General features: G+C 40.6%; 2 protein-coding genes and 2 long non-coding RNA genes across 5 annotated transcripts in view; 3 read left to right on the plus strand and 1 right to left on the minus strand.

Moving 5' to 3' along the window:
* The window catches only part of LOC104955345 (uncharacterized), a 15,459-nt gene extending 7,697 nt beyond the window's left edge, over positions 1–7,762 (minus strand). The window contains exon 1 of the long non-coding RNA XR_799452.1: positions 5,857–7,762. This is a non-coding gene — a long non-coding RNA (uncharacterized lncRNA). The remainder of the gene's footprint in view (positions 1–5,856) is intronic.
* The window catches only part of LOC104955348 (ral guanine nucleotide dissociation stimulator-like), a 111,084-nt gene that overhangs the window by 50,042 nt on the left and 53,089 nt on the right, over positions 1–7,953 (plus strand).
* The window catches only part of lipeb (lipase, hormone-sensitive b), a 98,439-nt gene that overhangs the window by 28,072 nt on the left and 62,414 nt on the right, over positions 1–7,953 (plus strand). The window lies entirely within an intron of this gene.
* On the plus strand, positions 3,711–5,637 carry LOC104955344 (uncharacterized). Its single transcript, XR_799451.1, has 2 exons — positions 3,711–3,828; positions 4,702–5,637. It is a non-coding gene; the product is annotated as an uncharacterized lncRNA (long non-coding RNA).

Below are 7,953 nucleotides of genomic sequence, written 5' to 3' on the forward strand. Positions count from 1 at the left end.
ACACAACACACAACACACACACACACACCACACACACACACACACAACACACACTAATCAGCTAGTTCTTGCCAAACTTATTTCAATCATGAATCGTAGGACTATAACTAATAATCAAGCTCAAGCGTGTGTGTTTGCATATGTGTGTATCAACATTGTGGCAGTGCATGGGTCTGTGTGTGTGTGTGTGTGTGTGTGTGTGTGTGTGTGTGTGTGTGTGTGTGTGTGTGTGTGTGTGTGTGTGTGTGTCACATGCTAGCTCAGATACATGGCAATAGGAGTATGAGGGGAATAGGAGCATGAGTCAGTGGCACAGCAAACACTTGACTTTCCACATGCGCTCTCCTCTTTGCATACCTTGGCCCTGAGCCAATCACACCGTTAATGGATCATTAGGAAGTAGTCGAGCAGTAAAAGGAAGATGATCATTAACAAGTGCGTCCTGCCGTCACCATGGAAACCTGGCTATAGACGCTTAGCGGTGGCGAAGGTCAAGAATCATATCGGACCACTGAAGAGGAAAAAGGGTCTGATAATGTCCAGCGTGTCTTAATATCTTCTATTAAATGTGGTTAATTGTCTATGAGAGGAGCATAAATCACACTGCAACCTCACACACTTTTTATTATGCACAATCACACATTATCATCTGGGCCATAAATCATAATCACTTAACACACACACCATTATGCTTTCTGGGCCTGAAGCAGAGACTATTTTAGAGACATTAAGGACAATGAGAGGGAAGCAAATGGCGCACAGATCTGCTCTGAGGCAGCGGGACTCAAATGTATGCATGCGTCCCGAGGCTTTAAAACAGAAAAGCTGAGAATTAAGCTCCTGCTGGATTTCAGTCTGAGATACTAACATAAACTCAAATATATAAAACAAGCAGCTTTACTGTGTGTGTGTGTGTGTGTGTGTGTGTGTGTGTGTGTGTGTGTGTGTGTGTGTGTGTGTGTGTGTGTGTGTGTGTGTGTGTGTGTGTGTGTGTGTGTGTGTGTGTGTGTTTGAGTACACGATTGCGTGAGTAGGGATGACGTTTTATATGTGATAGCAACCGTTCTTCGTTAACAGTTTTTGGTGTGGTTTGTCTTTCATTTAATTTAATTTGAGGATAATTAAAAATGATTTTGAACGTAGGGGATTCAAATCCTTACTCACTCATTAAACATACAATAATATAACTACAAAAACAATAGAAGATGTCATATGTTCAGTGTTGTGTCGTTTCTATAAGTACAGACGTTACTAGGTTAACTTTAATATCTTTTTAATGTGGTGGTATATTGGTCCTTTTGCTTTTCAGTAGCTTCACTGTTTTTTTAGTTTTACTGAAATGACTGGCATTTACCTGGAACAACGAGAACACCGACACACATCAAACACTTTGTGCCTTCTCAAATATTCATGGTGTTTTTGCTGAGAGAAGAGAAATGAACCACCTGTTGCTTCTGCACCCAGCAAGGTAAATCACATTGAACACAGGATTTGAATTATATTAGCATATATTTTATATTGTACAGATTTATTAATGTCAAGAAGTTCAATGTTCAATAAAAACACCCTTTCACCATGTTGCTTTAACTTATTGACATTTCTCCGGAGAGTAGCTTCTGCGTAGTGGAGCTTTATTCAATATAGAGAAACGTACCCACATCTCAGTATGTTTTGGCTGCAGGTACATAAATACAACTGACTTCAGGCGCTTTCACACCGCAGTACTTTTCCCTTCAAAGGTTCATGAGAACTCTTTAGCTCTGATGAACTAAGTACAGATCGCGTTCACACTGGAATAAGTTCCCTGGGGGTGGATTAGGCAAATAAAGCCGCTGACGTCACTTCTTCTTCTTCTTCTTCTTTGGGTTTACTGGCAGGCCGCAAACAACTTCACGCCGGATACTGCCACCCGAAGTCCCCGGCCGGAAGTCCCCGGAGTTGGGGACTGGCTTCAGTAGGAGCTGCTGGGACTCCCAGCAGCTTCTACTGAAGCCTTCCGAGTAAATCGCCAGAACGCCCACACCTCCTCATCTCCACCGCTCCCATGTTTTATTTTGAGTTGCAATAAGTTAGTCTCTCTGTGTTTCTGCGCTGGGCTAATGCTAATGCTAATCATGCTAATGCGAGGATAATAAAATGGCGGCTTCACAAAACCTTTTGGGAGTTTTGACGGGGCGTGGTTTGCATTCCGCCCAGCCAATCAGACATAGGAACCTTTTTCTCCCACGAAAGCCTATGCTCTCTAGCAGGGACGGAAAAGGGGGTAAAAAAGGTTCTGATTAACTAATTTTAGTTCCGGCTCTTTTTGGTGTGAACGCGACATTTCGGAACTATATCACAACTAAAGTGGGAAAAGTACTGCGGTGTGAACGCGCATTTTATGTACCACAAAAGGCTCTCTGTAGAAGTATGAGATGTTTGTAAAGCTCCAGCAGCAGATGTCAGTGTGTGTGACATAATGTGTGGAGTAGAGGTAAAAGTAGTGTAATTAAAGTGTCAACAGTGTCTCTGATACCTCTGACACAGTGTGTATGATGTTACTTAAGAGACAAACACCCCTGTCTATCAGTATAATAGCTCTTCATGTAGCTATACACGGCTATTATGCCATTACTATTATCCATTTCAGAATCTGACGGGTGAGCATAATGTGTGCTAAAGAGTAGCCTATAGGCCTCTGATGATTATAATGGAGCACAGAGAAAAGGAGTCTATAGAGGATAATATTTGTGCATATTTGATGGTAGAAGAGTGAAGTATTTGAACTAGGATGTGTTTTACTTAAATGGCCTCTCACAGATTTCAATTCTTTAATAAAAGGACTTAAAGAACTTACATTTTAAATCATCGGTATGCTTTGCCCTGAAAACCAATGCTGGATTAATAATAGATGCTTCAAGGTGTTTGTTTTCTTGGTTGCATCTTTTTAGACTCCTAAGACTGAGAGAAAAGCCTGGAAGCAGAGAAATAAAACCACATTTCTATTCTAACCCGAACGCCATCAGGGTTTGTCGAACAAAGTATCACAAATATGCAAAAGAGGCAGAACCCCAAAACCCTTTGGTATTTACCTTAAAAAAAAGCAGGAGAAACTGATCAATGGAACCGACAGACATCAAAGTTATTGTGCAGGTTCTCCACAGGTTCATATCGACTGAAATATTGATGATGTTCAGCACCTCTGCATCGAGCAGTGCTTACTAATAGGCCTCTCAAAGACTTCACGTGATACCTTATCTGCCGTTTCCCTCGAGCCAGATAGCAATACGCAGCTCTGCGGGCTAGTTTAGAGACGCTCAGCAGCGACAGATTTATCCCGCGCCGCTTTGTGTTTTCCCGCCGTAACACTCTGATCGGAAACACAATTAGAGAAATGGCTTGTGCGACACCAGAGAGAAGAAGACTCAGAGGAGAGTATAAAACAGAGAGAAGGAATAACAACAGAGGGTGGAGAGTTTCTGTGTGTCAGCGAGTTCGTAAGAGGGTTGAATGTAAAGTGGACTGATGGGGTGTGTGTGTGTGTGTGTGTGTGTGTGTGTGTGTGTGTGTGTGTGTGTGTGTGTGTGTGTGTGTGTGTGTGTGTGTGTGTGTGTGTGTGTGTGTGTGTTTCTCTGAGAGAGAGTGTGAGAGAGAAAGTGAGAGAGTGTGTGTGTGTGAGTGAGAGAGAGAGACTCTGTTCTCAGTTCTCAGTTCCTAAGGTGATATTGATTTTGTGTGTTGCAGACTGTCGAAGAGGAGCACCACCGGCTGCAGGAGGCCCTTTCCAAGTTCTCACTGGGGGGGGGGAACTTCCAGTGAGACACCATCACGCCACCTGCTGGCCACTAGGTGGGAACACTGAGCTTAGTATCAGAATTATTTCCATTTAACTATCTCAACACATCATGTATGTCAATTGTCAGATTAAGAATAATGTTTGATCATCAAAGACATGAGAATACTTTCAGACACAGGATGTGCTATTTTCTGCAAATAGGACAATTAAGTTAAAACATATTTAACAATAAATCTGCAATTAAATAAGATAAAAAAAATAGGGCTGTCCTCGACTGGAGAAGTTCTTAGTCAAAAAAGACTCATACAATGTTGACTACTATGATCAGTTGATTTATGTTTGTAAAACTGAGTTCCTTCCCAAAATAATTATTCAAAAGTACACGTTTAAATATATTTTTCCTAAAGATGTGTTGATTTATGTTTCATACGTTTCTAAGAAATAAGTTGTTCAAATATGACGAAGCAACTAAAGATATCAAAAGATACAAACAACATGTAAAACATCCATGAGAAGGTTATAATATTTGAAATATCACGTACATTTCTGGATTATATTATTATCTGGATTACTAAACCTTTCAGCTGTGAGTCAAACTATTGATTAGATTCATTTTAAATGGTTTTTTTTAACCAAAAGACACAGAAGATGGGACTCTTTTCAGCCCTAAATACGATAGGGTTGCTTTTGTGTAGCCTAAGTCATGCAGAGTAGATCAAATGATCGACAGCTGTAAAAACTCAGGATGACCGATTAGCGAATCGAATGACTAAATCAAACTGAAACTGTAAAAGGGCCAACATAGGGTTATAACACTTAGGAAAGGAATTCCCCTGTTAATTATTCCCCTTGTTTATCACCAGCCTCATTAACTGTACATGTTGTTATCTCACATTGAAATATTCTTGGTCTTTCCTTCTCTTTAGATTTTTACTGGTGCTGGTTTGGAGTGCAGAGTGACTTTCAGAGGCTTCCCTGGCAATTCCTAAACCCTCGTAGGCCATGCGTGGACCCTGCTGCATCATGGGGCTTTGTGCACAGTGCAGGGGCTCACTGATGAAACATGGGAGGGAGTGTGCATGTGTATGTGTGTCTGTTTGCATGCATGCTTGGTAGAGAGGTAAACAAAGAAAAAAAAAAGACAAACGGGACATCCTACTTTGAGGTTGTTTTTGCAGAGAGGTGCCAAAAAAAAAAAAGAAGCAATATTGTGCTATGAGAGATGCTGCCTAACAAACTGTAGTGATTGCGATCTGCTGTAACACACATACGCACACCAGAGACATGCACGCTAGAAAATAATTTACTTTATTGCCAATAGCAGATGTGCAGCAAAGGATATTCCTATGATTACCCGCCTGGTTATCTATGAGCAGGTGGAGGCCTTGAGGGGCCAATGTAGCGTTTGAAGATGTATTGAAATACTACTGCTGACATATAGTGTTATTTCTAGTCTATGCCAAAGCTCCACAGAGATGCACTTTTTTTATAATCAAACCAAGTTAAGGCCACACTGTTTCCGCGCATTGTATTTACTCTATTCAGTACAGATTGGGCTCCATGTAGGCAGCCCTTATTATTGAAAATATTGCATGCAGGAACGTGTGTGTGTGTATGTGTGTTACAAAGTTTTTTTTAATTAAGGATGTGCTTGTTTGGGGGGTTCTTACTGCCATTAGGTCACATAGAAACATTTATAAATAGTGGCGCTATAGGTAATCATGCTGTTGATAATGGAGACTTGTTTGTATTTACCGCTTTTATTTATTCCTCTGGGGTCTGTTGGGTCAGCGAGTTGTGTTACAGCACTGTGCCGAAATAATAAAAAAGATGGAGAGATGTTTCAAAACGGAGAAGGAAAACCTAGAATGTATAAGTAGAGAGTGATGAAGAGAGATGGAGAACTGAGTTCGGAGGTTGCTTTGGTTTGTTAGAATCCAGCTTGACGGTCATGAGAAGATGTACACACACACACACACACACACACACACACACACACACACACACACACACACACACACACACACACACACACACACACACACACACACACACACACACACACTGAAGTGCTACAGAACTTCTGCAGATTTCCCCCTGATAGATGTACAGCTCCTGACCCAAGACACAGACCTGCCACGGGGTTATAAATTGTATTACACGACGTTAGATTCACATGTTATTAGCAAAAGAGTATCTTTCCTGGTGGCAATATTTCTATTGAACCCGAGCTCTGTCTCTGTATTTTATTCAGCAGTCGATTGTAATTATTATTATGATGATATATGTTCTGAGTAGTGGCATAACTGTGGGCCGTGCACACAGGACCAAAGACGTAAAACAAAGCAACGTTAGATCCTCATACCAGCTGTAATTCTCTTCATGACACGCTTCATTGTGCAGCAGTAAGTCACTTAATGCCAAGGAGTGATCGCTCAAGTTAAGCAAAGAATTTCCAAAAACATATAGAAGAATAAAGCATCGGTTGTCAGTTAAAATACATTCTCTATTATTTAAAGTAGATACTAAGATGAAGAATGTTAGACTGTGCTAGCCTTATGACCACTCTGTGGCTTTTATTTTACACTTCTATGACTTTGGTCAGCAACAAAACATAAAATACATGATTCTCACCTGGTTATTGAACACTTGGGACCAGCAGCAGAGGAACAGGACAATGCAATGAGAAAGTGAAGCCAGATGAGGACACAAAGGAAGGTTTGGAGGAAGGAAAACACACTCTCACCAGCTCTGTGTTCATGACCACTTCCTGATATGTTGCCACAACAACAAACCTTTTGACCCCGCTAAACCACAATGCAAACTGTAGGGGCCATTACTCGCTTTAACGTCACAAGATGCTGAATATACACATTTGTGTTACTGCCATCTCCGCCTTGTCTTCTTGTAAAATGTACATAGATGTTAGCTTGAATGAACATTTTAGAAAAAGCATAAACTAGCCCCCTTCTTATTGTTTAATAAGCTTATTAGCTTCATACACACCCTCACTTGTGATAGCATGATCACCTTTTTCCTACCGCACAGTTTTAACATATGTTGTCGTGTCTTTCACTTGATTTACTTAAACGGGTCGGGGAGGTTTTGTTACTGTTTTTCAAACAAGCTTTTTGTAATCAATGACTATGCATTTGGCCATGACGGTGAGAGAGACAGGACTTGTCTGTAACTTGTCTATGCATGAATGGATTAAAAAAAGATGGTGGTCTAGGGGTGCACGCTAAAGTGTGAACCCGCTCTGCTGTTAAAGCTCACCAATGCGATACTGTAATACAGATCATCTCGAGCAGATGTTTTACGATCAAACTGCAGTGGACGACTGCTACAGGCACTTCTCGCTCTCTCAGATGCTTTCCCTCATGCATTCTATATACAAATACCTAGATGTATAGACAAATGTATTTATAGAGTGGTGCCTTGTCCCGATGATCACGTTGTCTTTGAACACAATCCCTGTGGCTCTGTTTGCGCCGTCTTTCCCGCGAGAGGCGATGTCAGAACGGGCGTTAATGATTGAATATTGATAATCCCATGACTCTGTTTGTGTCCGCCTCCATCCCACAGTGGGGTCTGCGCTCAGTGAAGACCCTGCTCCTTGTCATACAGGCGTCTGCCATCATGTCTATCTATAAACAATGAATATGCAAGAACTATACTGTGTATTTGGGTTTTTGATTTTTTTTTTTATTGTGTAAGAGGCTCTTTAATGATGTGTTCTTAAAGACATTTGTGGTACGTTCTGTTTTTAAATTCTTCACTTTTTTAATAAATTGGGGAAATAAATTCCTGTATTGTCATTTTATATAGTTATTAGCCAATTAAAATAATGTATGTGGTTCTAAATTAGTTTGGTTTTACTCTTTATAAACACATAAGGAGCCTATGCTGATTTCATAAACCATATTTATCTTTGATAATATACAGCGTGTGTATATTAACCCTCCTGTTGTTTTCGGGTCAAATCTGACCGATTTACTACTTTCATCAATCATAACTTTTTTGTTTTACATTCGATTGCATTAACCCTTTAACTGCCAGACCAAGAAAAAAGCATTTTCTTATCAAATGGGCCACAAATAACCACAAACACATCTTTTTTTTTTTGACTGACCACACAGTTTTGTTTTTATGAGCCTCTACCAAATGGTCGAACTGGC

This window comes from Notothenia coriiceps, unplaced genomic scaffold, assembly GCF_000735185.1.
Source record: "Notothenia coriiceps isolate Sejong01 unplaced genomic scaffold, NC01 NC01_scaffold00024667, whole genome shotgun sequence".
Lineage (NCBI taxonomy): Eukaryota > Metazoa > Chordata > Actinopteri > Perciformes > Nototheniidae > Notothenia > Notothenia coriiceps.